This window comes from Caretta caretta, chromosome 8, assembly GCF_965140235.1.
Source record: "Caretta caretta isolate rCarCar2 chromosome 8, rCarCar1.hap1, whole genome shotgun sequence".
NCBI lineage: Eukaryota > Metazoa > Chordata > Testudines > Cheloniidae > Caretta > Caretta caretta.
Window position 1 is genome coordinate 48691100 of NC_134213.1, and position 16518 is coordinate 48707617.

Sequence of the window (16518 nt, forward strand, 5' to 3'; positions counted from 1 at the left end):
ATGAAAAAAGCACAACAGAAAGCATTGGAAAATCCCTGACACTCAGCACCTGAGGATAAATTTAAATAATTCTATGAATATAGATCAATAAAACTAATTTACTTATAGCCTTTGTGTGAAGTATTCAAATTAGAATAAGAATCATTTGTATTACAAAGCCTTGTATTAATTCTTAGTATCTATTGTTTTACATATTATTCAATTAATCTTGGTCTTCAACTCGAACATCACATACAATATTAAAATATGGGACATGAGACTCTGTATTAGAGATGCTAGAATTTTCATAACTGAGTATGGTTTGTAGGAGGATGTCGCTATGAAAGTCTACGCGAGTCCCCCAGGATAACAGTCTGGAGTAGAGACAAGAGAGAAACATTACAGCATGTTTGTAGAGGGGCACATATTTAGACTCAGATCCTAAATCAGTGGGAGTTAGGCACCTAAATACCTTTGAGGATCTGGGCCTTAGTGCCTAAATATGGAATTAAGAGCCTCAATTTAGCCCTCCCATTTTAAAAAATCTCAGTCATAGAAACTAGAGATGAGAAAGTCCCACTGAGTTCGAAGATGGGCCTAAAGCAAAGCCACACCACCCAGCACCTTGAGCTTTGAGGAAACCATGCATTCTCCAAGATGTGATATGGACTCATTGATGATTAGTTCATATCTCAATTCATTCCCTTGGAGCCAATGTAGGATGGTTCCCTACAATATCTTTTCCAATTCTTTGTGCAGTCTAGTTTTATTAAATATCTTTAGAGTTGGTGCTTCTGTGGAGTCTCATCAGTAGATCTGGGCAAATATTTTGCAATGACTAATTAATTTGACAAATTTAGCCCTGCTCCACCACTTCTGACTTTCAAATTACTCTCAGACAGGTTTGTTCAGAAACATACAGCGAATCCTAAGTGCAAACAAATTTAAGCCTCTGGACTGTTCACCATTGGTGCTCTGTGATGGGTCACCTAAGTCACATGGTATTTTTCCTGCAGTTCCATGATTGAGTGTCCTAAATTTTAGAAGCAGGAGGAATACTTAAAGAGGAGTTCAAAGGGGGCTTGCCTTCATGTGTCACTTAGTCTCTTTTGAATGAAGGCTCACATCCTCCATATAAAAGAGGAAAATATTACTATATTTTACAGAGACTAAGTGAATCACACAGGCTGTCCATGGCAGAGCTAGGTACTGAGTCCTGATCTCCTTGCTTTCTGTCCTGTGCTTTCACCACAAGCCTGTCTTTTGCTCTGAGTAAAAATTATATTGTTCTTTTCGATAGTTCATTGGAGACTTGGACGAGAAATCCCTTGCAGCTAATACAAAAATTATACTACTAGACCAGCCACGCAGCCAGTCTAGAAACTGTCAGTCCCTGACTGCCAGGGTTTACATTTTTAAAAAGGAGTAGTGATTTAGGATACCCCAATGTTTGGGTGCCCAACTTGAGACATCTCAAAAGGGACCTGATTTTCAGAGGGTAGGTGCTCAGCAATTTCTGAAAATCGGGGCCTGTTAAGGTAATTCAAGTTGGGAACCTAAAATCACTAGTCTCTTTTGAACATAGACCCAACTAGCCAAGAGCAGAGTTAGGTCTTTAGGGACCCAAGTGGATTTCCAAAATCTGTCCAGGGAGCAGTGGAGACCTTGAGTTTGGAATGTTGGACCACACTTTGGGGAAGCACTTTGGGAGGTACAAATCAGCATCATTACATTGGAGTCAATGGAGCTACACTGATTTACACCCACTGAGGTTCTAACTCTGGGTCCTTCACCAACATAACATTCTCAATGTCCTCCTCCAACACTGTCTCCCAGCTCATTAGGAAAGAAGGAGCAAGCACACATCAAGGCTTCCAGTCCATGCTATTGCCTGCCTCAAGGGATGGTTTGATTTTTCCACTGAGCAATCACATAAAGGGTGTTTGAGGCCCTTTCACTGTGGAGCAGCACTGACATGTGGCTGCTGCGACATCTGTTAAGCCGACAGAGGAACTGAACCCAGGCCAAACCTGATGATGGATTTGGCCTGGTCCGGACCGTTCTGCTATTAGTCTCTGGGCAAGAGGGAGCCTCTTGTTAGCGGAGAGATCCATGGTCTTTGGCATCACAGCCCTCACCCTATCCATATTCGCGGGAACGCACATCTTTTCTTTTTTTACCTACTCAGCGTTTTAGGCCCAGACACGTGATCGCTGCAGCTGTAGCAGCACACCACGTATCAGGAGCAAACCCTCTCCTGTACCTGCAAAGAAGTCCTATCTAGCTATCTCAAAAAAAACCAAATGAACACTAACAAATAAAAATAGGAAACCCCACCGAGATCTAGTGAACAGAGAAAGCCATTGATAGAGCCCTGTGTTAGCCCATTAATAATAAGGTGCTGTGCTTGCATTTGGAGCTATTTCAAGTTGTTCCGTGTATATTAATCATGTGCATTTTATATAATAAAGCCCTGTCTCTATCCCCAATCTAGGACACCCTTATTCCCATATGGCAGGTTTAATGACTTAGCAAGGCAAACAAAGCTCTGCATTCTAAAGGAGGCTAGAGTTGGGTTCATACCAAAGTAAGGTCCTCTGGAGGCAATAAAACACTGAGGAGATGCTATCTAGTGGATTTGGAGCATTTCATTCCCTTGAAAGTCAAGTAGACAGCTGATTTAAAGTTTCCAGCTAGGTCATACAAAAGTCAGCAGCAGCTGCATCCAGCCGGGTTCAGAGTTTGAATATTTATGGTGTCAATCTGAAATCCAGATAACCACAAATAATCTAAACCCATTAACTCCCTCTCCATGAGAGAAAGCTCTCTGGACATTAATGCCCACATTGCTAGGGTTACCGTGGGATTGTATGCAGCCTTTCTTTTTTAAAGGTCATTCTGCACTGATGATGTGGCAAGCAGTTCCCGCCAGATCACACTGCCTTCCAGGAAAGCTGGCATTGGTACCGTGTGATTAGCGATGTTTGGAAGCACTGAGATACGGAAACATTCAGGTCTCATCTCGTCCACCAGGGGATAGCCTGATAAATTGCAGTCATCAATGGGCTGCATTGCAGCCATGCAGGATAACAATAATGATTCTGCCCACTTATCAAAGCTGCCCATGGCCCTGCAGCAGAATTCATCCACTTTGGGTGTATGGGTGAAAAGCGTTGCACCGATGTACAGGTCATCAGCTGTGATGGAAGTTGGACACTTACGTTAAATGCTTCCTCATTAAGAAACAGGTTTGGCTCATCTTTTCTTCGTTTATTCCAACATTCTGTGGCCCAGTTGGCTCATGTTTTTGCCCTTGAGACCTGGCTTAGTTCACAAGTGGCAATGAAGCTGGTGGGTTTCAGATTTGTTTGTTCATGATACAAAACTATGATGTCATTTGGCAGCATGAGCTGCTCAAGGGAGACCCAGAACTGAAATACCAGTAGCGCAGGATGCTGCGGGCATGACTGAGTTGTACTGGGGATGTCACTCTCCACTTCTCCAACAGCTTCCTGACAGATGTAGACAGGGAATCTAAAGACCTAATCCAGTACCTGCAACCTCCCACTGAAAGGTGCTTAGCACTTCTCCAGATCAGGCTTTTACAGACCATCTGTCTGGACTTTGCCAGTGCTATTTGATCCAGATTCAGGAAAGCAGTTAAGCATGAGAAATTAGGGACCTTTTCCTAGGCTATCTGAGCCCAAATAAAGGCAATCTTTCAATGTGATTATCAAACATAGGAGCTCACTGCTGAGGGATGTTTTCCCTGTCCACATAGCTTGAATTAGCAGTTGAACCATGGTTCACTGCTATATTTTGGGGACACTCTGTCCCTCATGAGTACACCTGTCTGAAATGAAGTATGTCCACCTCTACAGAGATCTTTCAGCATTCAAAACGCTCCAGGAGCTTAAATATCAGCTATAACATACCAGCCTTGAAACTCTCCACAGCTGGTCCTTGAACAATGCCTCTGGCTCTTCTGCAGAAGCTCTCTGAGAAACTAGCTTGGAGATTTTAGGGCAAGTTGCATATTTAATGGCAGTTCCAAGTAGGAGGACCATTAATTTAACCATCACCAAGAGTGGACCCAGGGATCTCCAGAGCTAACAGCACATGCCTCTACAGCTTGCACTAAAGAGCCAGCCTCTCAAGCAGCAAGCTCGAACAGACCCACATCCACCAATGGAACAACCCAAGGAAGACCAGCATGGGAATGGGTGAAGAAAGCATATGACAGCAATTGCCAAAAACGGTCTGGCATCTAGGGCGTTGAGACCCTGAAACGGGAACACGAGCCAGACTAGACACCCGGTAGCATATGCAAGCAGGGCAGCATTGCTCTGCGGCAGAAGGAGGGGGTACGTGGTCTTCCTATATTCATGAATTAGGGAGGCTATTCCTGGTCACTTCACCTTCAGCCCTACAATAGTGCAGTCATTTACAGAACAGGCACTGACTATATGTCACATCATCCATCATGAGAAACTAACTCAACAAGGCATGAAGAGATGGGTGTGGGAGACAGAGGCCTGTCAGTTACATTACACTGGGAAAAGCCCTGACACTGGAAAGCCTCCACTTGCAACATGTGGTGACCTGACCCTGCAAAGAGCGGGCAAGGTAGCCAGCAGCATGCCACAGCTAAAGGCCTGTCAATGAGTGCCACTGTAATTAAGGCCTTTGGGGTGGTTACGGCAAGACTGTGCTGTCAGGCACTGGAAAGGTTAATGGGGCAGGTCTCACTACACCTGCAAGTAGTATTGACTTTCTGTATTGCTCCCAGGTTAGCATTATGAAAGCCCCTGGTTCCTCCACAGCACAGCATAAGCCAAGATTTGGAGCAAACAGTGACTTGATCCAAAGAGAAAAATCCTTGTTTGACTCTTAGCCATCTATAGGCTTCTGAATTCTGATCTCCAGCCAATAGAGGGCACTGGTTTACACACACAAGAACCAGTTCATGGCAACACTTTAACAGAGTAGCACAATAACAGCACTAAGGGACACAGTCTCTCATAGTTACAGTTGAAATGACCTTCAGAGCATACAGCTGTTTTCCATATTCCCTCTAACTGCATAGAAATTAAACCAACAGGAGTGAAATTTCACATATGGCATCTCAAAGGGTAGTAGTAGGCATCCTACAGTCTCGAGATATAGGTAACGAATTTACGCAGTTGGTTTTAAGGCAGCCATGGCTGTGGCTGAAGAGACCCCCTTTGCTGCATCTGTCACATTTAAAGATGATGTCTTGACCCTTTGGGCTCTGCTTTCTGTGAGCTCATCTCTCCTCTGCTAGGCTGGATGGCTTCCTCTTGGAACTCCAGAGACCTTTGTTAAGCTCCTGTTTCCAGAGGCTGCGGTCCTGAGTGTGATCTTCCCAGTTGCCCACATCCATGTCCCTTTCTTTGAGGTCTCGCTTGCACACATCCTTGAAACACAATGTTGGGCGTCCTTTAGGTCTTTTCCTTGATGCCAATTTGCCGTAGAGGAAGATGCCCTGTAGGATGCGCCCATCGTTCACGCTGCACCCATGCCCACGCCAGCAGAGGGATCTTAGTTTGAGGAGTGTTTCCAAAGGGTAGGACTTGTTGAAAGTGTGTGGCAGGTTACAACACACCAGATCCTGATCCCCTTACTGCTGTGGAGGTCACTGTGTGCTATGTGAGCAGTAAGGTGCTACCCAGCCTGAGCAGGGGGATCAGAATCTGGCCCCAAGTGTTATTACTGGAGTATGGGGTCAGAAAATCAGCTAGCGTAAACTGGCCTCAGTGGGGCTCAGATGATTCATACCAGCTGAGGATTTCCCCAATGAGGTTTTCAAACATGCCCCTTTTTCTGAGTTTTTCTTCTTTTTTACTTATTTATTGGCTCCTTATATCTCAGAAACAGAATATCCTTCAGTCCAGCCTGTAACAAATCAACAGAATCACTCTCTACTGCTTGAGAACTCCCAGTGCTTATTAGTAAGTTTTAGTGGGTTATTGCAGAAATTAAGGCAATAATTACAGCTGACTTCATGTATATACAGAAATCTGTCCAATTATAAGGTCAACTTCCAGACATTATAAATATTGACATTTAATAAAATGAATGATTAAAATAATGAAACTTAGTTTTCCCATTGGCTTGAATGGGAGCATGATCAACCACATATTGCACAATTATATGCTCATTTCCTTGTACCCTGGTCCCCAAATCTTTAAGGAGCTGAATAGGATCAGTCCCTAATCCCTAGCTCTCAGTGCTCTGGCAGCTCAGACAGTTTAGAAGCATAACAGGAAAGCTACTCATAGCTAAATGAGCAAAGCACTCAAGGGTTTAAAATTTTAAGCTCTTGAAATTTAACCGTAAGTGGCTCAGTCATATGTTGCTTTCATTGTACTGCACCAAAATTTGGTTGACTCTGAAGGTGGATTTCCTAGATTTCAGACATTTAAAAATCAAGTGTCTATGGTCTCCTGGCTAGAGCAGTGGCTTAGGACTCTAAGGAACCAGAAGACTAGGTTCCATTCCAGCCATAGGCTTCCTGTGTGACCTTGCACACATTGCTTAATCTATCCTATTCCCTATCTGTAAAATGGGTTTAACACATCCCTCCATTCCAAGGGTGTTGGAAGAATAAAATTCATCATTGAGTCTGAGGTGCTCAGACGCTGCAGGGAGGAGAGACATATAAATACCTAGATTGGCTGCAATGGGTCTTGCCAAGCACAAAGTTTTCCAGGTGAACTATTAGAAAACTTTACTTAAGAAGGTCTGGAATGAACAATAGAGGGAGTCAGGGAGATTCCCATTGCTGTATAATTACTGATCATTCATTATCCCCCCAGCTGACGTACACTGGCCATTCAAAATACACTTCAATAGAATTGTTCCATGAAATATAGCACCAATTTTTCTGGTGGTATAAATTGGTGGACCTACATGAAAAGCAATGACACTCTACCAGCTTATAGTCGCTGAGAATTTGGCCCATTTCTTGTAATAGATACCTGTGACTATTGAAGTTGACTGAATAATTAATTTTTTTTTGGTTTGGTTTGGTGGCCCACCCAAAAAAAAAATTCCTTTCGGATTGACTCAAAACAGATTGATTTGTTTTTTTGGTTTCTCACAACAAAAAAACAAACCAAAAACCAAAAAACACCACACACAGAACTTGGTTTCAGATTCAATTAAATATTTAGTTGACCGAAAATGTAACTTTCTGTTTCATTTTGTGTAGGTTTTATCCTTTATAAAAACATTTTAAAGTAAATCTAGCTAAATTTTGAAACAAAAAGTCAAAACAGTTCATTTAAAAAATGACAAAATGAAACATTTAAACTCTGAAAAAAACATTTTTTTAAAGATGAAACTTTTTGCTGAATTCAACCCAAATTCTCAAATAGTTTTGGTCAATTCAAAACTCCTTTTTTTTTTGGCAATTAGTATTTGTCCAGATAATTTCACTCAGCTACATTGAATATCTATATTTATAAAATGCAAAGCATAGATTTCAAAACAATAGGGTCACATAATGCCTGTATGTGCTTTATTCTACAAGGACATATTGATGGAAGAGATGATTAGTGTATGGCCAGAAGTGAAATGATTGATATGCTGTTTGGTATTATGAAATGTGCCGGTTGCATGATGTTTCAGGTGCATGAGATAAAGTATGAGAATTGTACATTTGAACATGTAATGATCTTGTGTAGTAAATAATGCACACATTGTTGAGCAGTAAATCATTCTAGCTAGTGCACGATTGTTAAATTATGTTGAAAATGAATTCATTTGAGGAAATGTGTTCTTGTATTTTAATAGCAGTTTGCAGTGTTGATATGAGTGTATATTTTGACAGATTTGAGGGGCAAAGTTAAGGTTGAGTGGGTGGTATAAGTCATTTGGGGTGATAATGAATGATCAGTAATTATATGGCAATCGGGAATTGGCTGGATACCTTAATTATGAGATTCTAGATTTTCTAATATTACAGGGTGTTTTTTTAAAAAAGGTGTAAAATTTTTGTAAAGAAAGTCTAATTATTTTGGGGCAGGAGTTGTCAGCTGTATTCCTCTGAAACATACTTTCAATTATAAATTTTAATTTTTTTTTGCAGGGGGAGATGGGAGAATTAGTTCTTAGGCTCCAATGCTTTCTGTGTTAGCAACATTTAAAATAGGAATCACAACCCCCACCCCCACCCTGATAGCATCACAGTAAAAACAAAACCAACTTTGCTTTGTGCTTATCATTAACCAAGTGCCTTGGGTTAAAAGCAGAGTTAAGCAAATGCAGGAAAACAGTGCAGACAAACATTTGGCCTGAGCTTCCAACAGCTGCTTGGTCTGACCATGTTCATAGCGCTTTGTTGTTTGTTTTTCCTGGACATTAGCATGGACTGGTTTGTAATGGTATCAGTGTTTCAGGAATGGCTGTATGTTGATGAATACCCATTGTGATGGGGTTAAAAGCAACCCTAAAGAGGTTGTGCCGGAGGCAGCCAATTAGAAAGGGGCTGAGAGGAGTAGCCAATCATGGCCAACAGGCTCATATAAGAAGGGCTGCAATGCAGAGCAGAGTTCAGTAGCTGACTGGAGCTCAAGGGGAGAAGACCAGGCTCCTAGCAGGAGGAAGGCACGCCAGCACCTGGGATAGAGCAGTGCTGCAAGCAGGGACTGGGGGAGCTAGAGAGAGGTCCTGGCTGGCTGCTAGGGACTGAGGTAAGGGCAGAAGAGGGTGCTGGAGCCGCATGGGAAGCGGCCCCAGGACAATGGACTGCAGTTGCCACTGAGCGAAGTTGCTGGGCAGAGATTGCAGATCCCCCGGAAGGGGGGAACACTGAGTGTGGCACAGCCAGAGGGCAGTGTCACTGAAGAGGATGCCGCAGTCCTGGGAGTGGCATGGGTCCTGGAATGAAAGTGATGGTGGCAAGGCACTACCAGAGGAGGGTGCACAGAGCTAATCCTGAGGACAGTCAGCAGGAGGCACCACAGTGGTGATTTGTACCCCGTCACACCCATATTCATGTGTCATGTGCATTTGCTAGTCTTCCCTGTTGATAAAATTTCAGTCATCCAGTCAGGAAGAAGAAACAATATCATGTGACTTAGGTGATCAATCATGAGCCCTGAATAGAGAGAGGAGAAGGATCTCATGGTAAGGCAACGGACTGGAATTCAGGCAATCTGGGGTCAGGTTCTGGCTCTGCCATTGACTCCCGGTATGACCTTGGATGAGTCATGTCATTTCTCTGGGCCTCAACTCTCCACCTATAAAATAAAGCTTCCAACTCTTGATCTGTTTAGATTCTAAGCTCTTCAAGGACTTACAGCGTGTTTACAGGGCCCAGAACAATGAGGCCCCATTTTACAGTTGGGGCCTTTAGATGCTATAATAATAGATGATGATGAATAGCAAAGAGCCAAACTGAATGGTCTGCAAACAGCCCATCAGTGGAATAGGATCCTCAAACAGCAGCAAATACATGCGTACAAATCAAAATAACTCACCAAAAGGCCTAAATTCATTAGAGAAATTATTTGCAATAAATAGCATCATGAGCCAAGTGTTAACTAGAAGATGGATGTGATATCTTGCAAGATTGTGAAGTCTCTACCTCGTGGGCAAAAGCACCTACCAGGGAAGAGGAAATGTGATGTGACATTTTTTGATTCTCTCTAGATAAACAGCCAGGGCACAGACTGCCAAGAGACGTTGACATCAACGTGCATATCTAGAAAACAGCCAGCTTCCCTATTGGTTACCTTCTTCCAGCCGCAGATACTCTGGTGCTGTTGTCCTGCCCCCACCGATTCACAGCCCAACCGCAGGGAACGACTCTAGAAGTAGGAGCTGATGAAAGAGAAAGAAGGTGCTGCAGGTCAGGTTTGAGAGTCACAGGCAAAGCTGCACATAGGGTCACAGACTGAATTAGCTAGGGACTGGTGTAGGTCAGGTCTGGGGGCCTTGGGGATGCTGACTAGAGACCCAGGACTGGAATGAAAGGTTAGGATTAAGGTACACTTGCAACACTGGGAGCAGAGAGGGATCTTGCAGAATTCTTGTCTGCATTGATCAAGGCTCAAACTATCACTATCAATCACCAGCCTTCAGAAGCCCTAAGTTCACTAGCCAAGCTTTAATAATCCAATGCCATCTAATGACTAAATATATTCATTATCATCAAATTCTGCTCTCAATTGCCCAGCGGTAAGTCTAGAGAACTTCCACTGACTTCAGTGCATAATTCCCTTTCCGATAGAGTAGCTAAGAACAGAATCCAGCCATGTTTCTTATTAGGCATTTTCCCCTGCTTTGTATTGTATCCCATTATTGTAATTGTCCAGCAAACAAAGTAAATCAGTTTCCCCCCCAAAGTTAACACAATGAATTCACTTGCAGTACAGATGTAAGCACAGCTGCAGCTTATCCAGCATACATGTGTGGGTGCCAGGGGAGGGGGCGCAGATCTTGGTAGTGCCAGCATTCGGAAGTAATGAACAAAACCACACATAACCATTGTGCAGTAATCGCTGTCCTTGGAGGCTTCAGCACAATAGACAGCATAGCTGCCTATAAAGAGATGATAATAGGAGGGATGGGGCTTGTGCAGCTGGAATGACAATGGAACGGAATGCTGCACAGACAACTGGCGGATCTGGTGCCAGTGTCTCTTTCCAAGGTGGAGCTAGACGGAATGAAAGCCTCTCTTTCCATCCAGGCCCACATGAAATCAGACCCTCTATCTTCATCGCGAGCATCAAAGGTAATAAATCAGAGAACCTCAATTTTTTTCTTTACCGATTGGCCTGGTTGAAGGAAAACTGGCTCCCCATGAGAAGCCACTTGAGTAAATCGCTCCCGTGGCAAGACTTGGGATTGAGTGTGACACCACTTGGGAGGTTCTGTTCAACAGTGGGGAAAGCGGGAGCCACCAGGGGCCCCGTAGGTAAGTAGATAGTAGCACTATTCCTGTTATAGATGGGGAAAGTGAGGCGGAGAGAGGAAGCAATTCCCCTAAATTGGCACAGAGTGTCAGTCGCAGGATCAGTGCTCACAGACTTGTGACACCCATTAAGAGCTGCCATTTGCAGTATACAACAGCTTTGATTGGTCCAGGAAAAAAAAAGATCTGGGAACAGGAACTACCCATGAGCATCACCTACAGGCAAAGTTGTCTACTAATTAACTACATGCATAGAAAATTCTCTTGGGTAGAGAACTCCCATCAACTCCCTTTCAGTGCAGAAAATGTAAGCAGAGGATAAGGAGTGAAGACTTGAATGGATGAGGGGCCTATTGAAAAAAAAAAAAAAGACACCAAAGCAGACGGCAGCGTGACTTGAATTTGCTAAAGCAGCAGAAAAATACAGAAGATTTTATGCAAAGGCAGAATTGTTTCTAAGCCAGATGTTTTTCAAAGTTTTCCAGGCGTCATCAAGGGTTCCTCCATGATTGGAGAGGCTCCCTGTCTCTCTGCCTGTCTCACTCTTCGCAGGGGGAGCACGGTCTAGTGTTTGAAGTATATCACTGTCTCGGGAGTCGGAGGGGCTGCTCCTTGTGCCGTTATCAACCTGCCGTGTGATGTCATAACCACTGCAGTATGGAGCTTGGGCTCATCACTGGATGAAAGTTACTAGCAAAGGGCAACATATGGGGATATTTGCCCTTGTGAGTCACTAGGTTGTTCCATTAAACAGCCACAGCTAGGCTGAAAATGTCAAAATGTTACAGACCTGATTCTCCTCTTGCATATGCTGGTATAACTCCTCCCAATATGTACAGCTGTAGCTGAAAGGAGAAGCAGGCCCTACATGTTTTATTTAGGGGACATAGTAGCTATAGTTATCACCTATATGGGGGGTCAGATTGTGGTGGTCCTCTCCCAACCTACTACCCATGTTCCACCCACTTGTGAAGCCAAAATGAGAAGCTGTTCACAGTAGAGAAGGAGGGTCCAATGTCTGGGATTTAGGAGTCCTGAGCAAAACTCCCTATTGCAACGGTCTCCCTGTATGATCACCTGTCTCCCTGTATGTTGCAACAGTCTCCCTGTATGATCACTTAATCTCTGTGCCCCAGTTTCCCATCTGTAAAATAATTTTCTGTCTCACAGGAACGAGGATAAATTCATAAAAGCATGGGAGGTGATGGGGTGTCATGAAAGTGCCTGGGCAGTTGATTGTACAGATCTCCACACCATGATTGTCCCACTTCTGTGCATTGACCACAAAATTAACGGTATAGACACTTCACATTGTCATAATTAGGCTTACTAGTTAACTCCCTCGTGATATGAATGGGGGCAGCTCACAGCTCCCTCAGGGCTATTGTTTCAGACTCGGGGGATACCATGGCATCAGTTACATTCAAAAGGTTTTCTTTACAATCATAAGGGCTAGCAACAACATTTCTGATTTTAAATGGAAGTTTGGATTCTGGAGTATAGAATGGCAGCCAAAGAAAAGTAACAACAGGTTGCTGACCTGGCCCAACCTGACCCCTACTCAGACATCTTTAATTAAGTGTTTGTTACTAGTGACCTGACAAGAAGTAAATGGAGAGTTCCAGAAAGTAGGTAGAATAAGAGACTGGGTTTTTTGCCATCAGTTTAGAAATCAGATGTGTCACCATTCATCTGTTCCAAAAGACACCAGGATTTTTTTGACCCCACAACTTACAATTAGAGCTGGTCAAAAAACAAAGAAAGGGGGGGGGGAAGTTCACAAAAAAGCTAGAAATCTAAAAGTTGTTTCCATTTCATAGGGTACATTGTTTAAAAAATTATCTTGATTTTCTTTTGTGCAAAAACAGGTCCTTGATGTTTTTCTTTTGGCTTGGTTTTGCCTTTTTTTTTTTTTTTTTTGCATTTTCGATAATCTTGTGAAAAATGAAATTTCATTTTTTAAAAAAGGCCACTTTGCAGAGGTAAGCCCTGTGGCCTGAAGCTCTAGAGAGGAAGGAGCTCTCTGCTCCCATCTGTTGATGCACAAGGGGAAACACAGCTTCAGAGAGTTTCACTTGCATAAACTTTCTACCCAGAATTCTTCCTGTGACACTCTGGGTGTCTCCATAACTATACGCAAACCCAATAACTGGTTGCATAGTGGGACTGAACTAAGAAGACTCCTACTTTCTGGCAAGGTATGCATCCCGTAGATGCTACTGGTTCTTCCCCACTGAGAATCTTGTACCAGGGGAAGGACTTTTCAAAGTGAGATGATGCAAAGGTCCTCTCCTATCTGGCTATTAAATAAAGCTGAAATCACTCTAGCTGTGTTAGGTGGCAGAGCCTCAGAACAGGACCAGGCAGCATGAAACTGGCCTGCCCAGTTGTACCTGAAGACTATGAGGGCATGTTTTATTTATACTGTTGCTGTATGAATTGTTGCAGTGTTTTCCCAAGTTGATGCTGTGTTCCCTTCACCCCTAATAAATTCTCCTTGTTTCACATACAGACTCAGTGCTTGTTAGTAGGGCAGTATTGCCTACGAAGGGCTCTCAGGGAACAGACTTAGTGATCCCAGAATTTCTGGGTGGTGTTTTGGTTTTAAGAGGGACCCCTCACTACTTGAACCTGGCCCTTATTGCTGCAGACAACACCTGGCAGAAAGATTGTTCATTGTGTAAACCTTTTTGTTAGAAACAGGGCACTGCAATTACTGAGGCTGTTAATAAAGCTGGTCAAAATTCTTCACTGTTTATATCAGGCACCTATCAGCCATATGCATTTTGGTGGCTGGGGGTGGAACAAATACTTTGAGTGATTCCATGTGTTGTATATTGCCACTGCAGTCTGCATCTGCTTTTAGCAGATCAGGAGAAGCCCTGACAAAGGAATATGGTCAGATATCAGGGATAACAACTGAGATAGGAGGGAGAGAGAGTAATTAAAAAGAAGTTTGAGGAGACAGCATAAGCTGAATACAAAGGCTTAGCTTATGGGGAGCAAAGCAGTTGTCTGACAATGCAAGCAAGAGCAATGTTCAGAGTAGCACTGCAAGACTGGCTAATGGATGGACTCCCAAAAGGGATGTTCTTAAGAAAAAAGATGCCAAAGTGGGGCAGCTCAAGCAAACATTAACACTGGAGAGTGCCATGGAAAGATGCCTGACGCGGTGATAAAGGCTCCAGGATTTTGCCAAGAGCTGCGCAGAACTCTTGCCATTGCATGGGAGAAAACAATGAGAACTTGAGACATGACCTGATGTTGTAACAAGCTAATGTGGATCATCTCTTCTAATAATGTCAAGGGAATTTCAGCAGACTGACTGTGGGCTCTTAATCGGGGAGATTGGAAGGCATGAGCAATGCATTTGGTAGAGTTCACACACAGTCTTTGCCTTCAGAACCCAGAAAGAGAGGCCATCAGCCTGGACAGCAGGGGTTATTACCTGCACATCTGCCGGAGATGGGCTTCATGAACTTGATTTAACAGTTTTAGTAGTGCAGCAATTCTCCTAACAGTCCTGCACTGCATTGGGCGCAAGGTCAGGCACAGGATGGGCCCGGACGCAAGAGCGCTGCTAACAAAAGGAGGCAGATTAACTGTCAGAACCTGGCCCTGGGCAAATGATTTCTGCAAACAAGGATCTGGCCTTCCAAAAATAGACAATTAAAAACAATTAAAATTAGATTTATTTTTCCCAGCAGGCCTCTCTCTAATAGATAGTTTCATCTCAATCTCTATGTAATCTGAGTCAAGTTCCCAGTAAACAATCACCTACATTACATAAGCCACAACCAGGCGTGGCGCAGGCTAGCCCTCTGGAGAGAGGCTGAGAACTGAAGTAATGAGGCCTAACAGTCAGAAATTATTACAAGAAAATAAAGACAAGACATCACTAATGCCTAACTTAAACTATATTAGATTCAAACAAAGTTTTGCACCGCATGCTCCAGCAGATTACGGACCAAATTCTCAGGTCAGGACCCCTCCCCCAGAATCCAGTGGCTGCTTCCTTTTTCTCTTCAGGGGCAGTGAATGCAATGGGCAGGGGGAGAGAGAAGAGGGTTTGTCCCTCACTTTTATAGTTTCAGTCCCTCTCTTGACAAACATTTCCAGCTGGTCATTAGGAGACAAAGCATCTGTGTGGAAGGATGTTCCCTGTTAGCTTTTTCTCACCTGTTTGAGCTTTCTTTGTTTCCCGCACTGTTTGATTACTCTGTTTACTGCTTAAATGCAAATTAAGCACTGCACACATTGCTTTGTCTAAGACAGACCTGTTTGCTAACCTTTGTTTGGGCAGGGCTGTGGGGTTTGGAACATTTGCTAATAACATCATACAGGGATATTTTATAACTTTACATACAATGTTGCCACACTTATTTTAGCAGGACAATACTGACTGGCAAATCATGAGCTTTCAAATGATACCTTACAAGGCATATCTTATGCAAACGTTATTACAACAGAGTGTAGGGTGTGAACACATAGGAATAGTCTGTCACACCATCAGACCCATCTTTTCTGGGGAACAAGGAGGTTTTTCCCTGGCTGGTATAGAAATGATGTTCCTTTGTGGGGCTGAGGGAAGAGTTATAGGGAAAATAAAGTACTTTGGTCAAGCAGCTTGCGCTCACTGCACTAAATCCCAACAAAGTGAATTCAAGTTCAGGAGCTAGTAAAAAATATTCCACAGAAACCATGGGGAAATGGTCTGTTTTCTTTAAAAAGGTTTTGTTTGTTTTTTTTTAGTTTTCCATCAGAAGCAAAAAGAGCGTACATTTTAGTTTTCAAAAGCTAACTTTTTTCTTCTTGTCTCCATTTCTCCCCCTTTTTTCCCTCTTGCCACTGGAAAAGAGGGGGTAGGAAAGAAGGTAGAGAAAGTGGGGGAACTGGAAAACTGAACTTGTTTTGATGTTTCCTGGGAAAGCCAAAAAAATTTCGCCACAATTTTTGGAACCCCCCCCCCCCCCAATATTGCCAAATTTTGAGCAAAAAAAAATTAATGGCATTTTTCAACTAGCTCTAATGGCAGTCTGGAATGCCAGGACATTGAGTTGTCGCAAGACGACGTTCAAGCAGCAAGATCACTGCGTCCTCCATCAGCTGTGCTTTCCAGGAAACCATAGCCACAAAAGTAGAAGGGGCCAATTGCTGGGGAGATGACCAGTCTGTTCCTTGTGCAGTTGCCCTCCCTTCTTCCACCAGGGCATGGTCTCACCTGGTCTAGCCATAGAGCATGGGGACATCAAAGTTATTAGGCTGGATCTGGGTCTACTAAACTCTGTAGTTAAATTCAGAACCTGAACCACTGCTGAATCGACTAACCCAGGGAATATCTTACTTCCTTTTGGGGATGAATGGCCCCTAATTCTTACTCCTCTTCTAGGGTATCCTCCATTGAGCAAAGACAAGATCCTCACTATTGACATGACATGATCCAATGGATTTCAGATGATTGCTATTGTAATTTATTCATACGACATCCTTGGTATGCGTAGAGTTTTACACACATGATCAGACAATTTCCCTATGAGCTTACAGTCCAAGTAATCCTTTAGGACTGAGGAAATCTTTCCTACACTCTTGTATCTCCT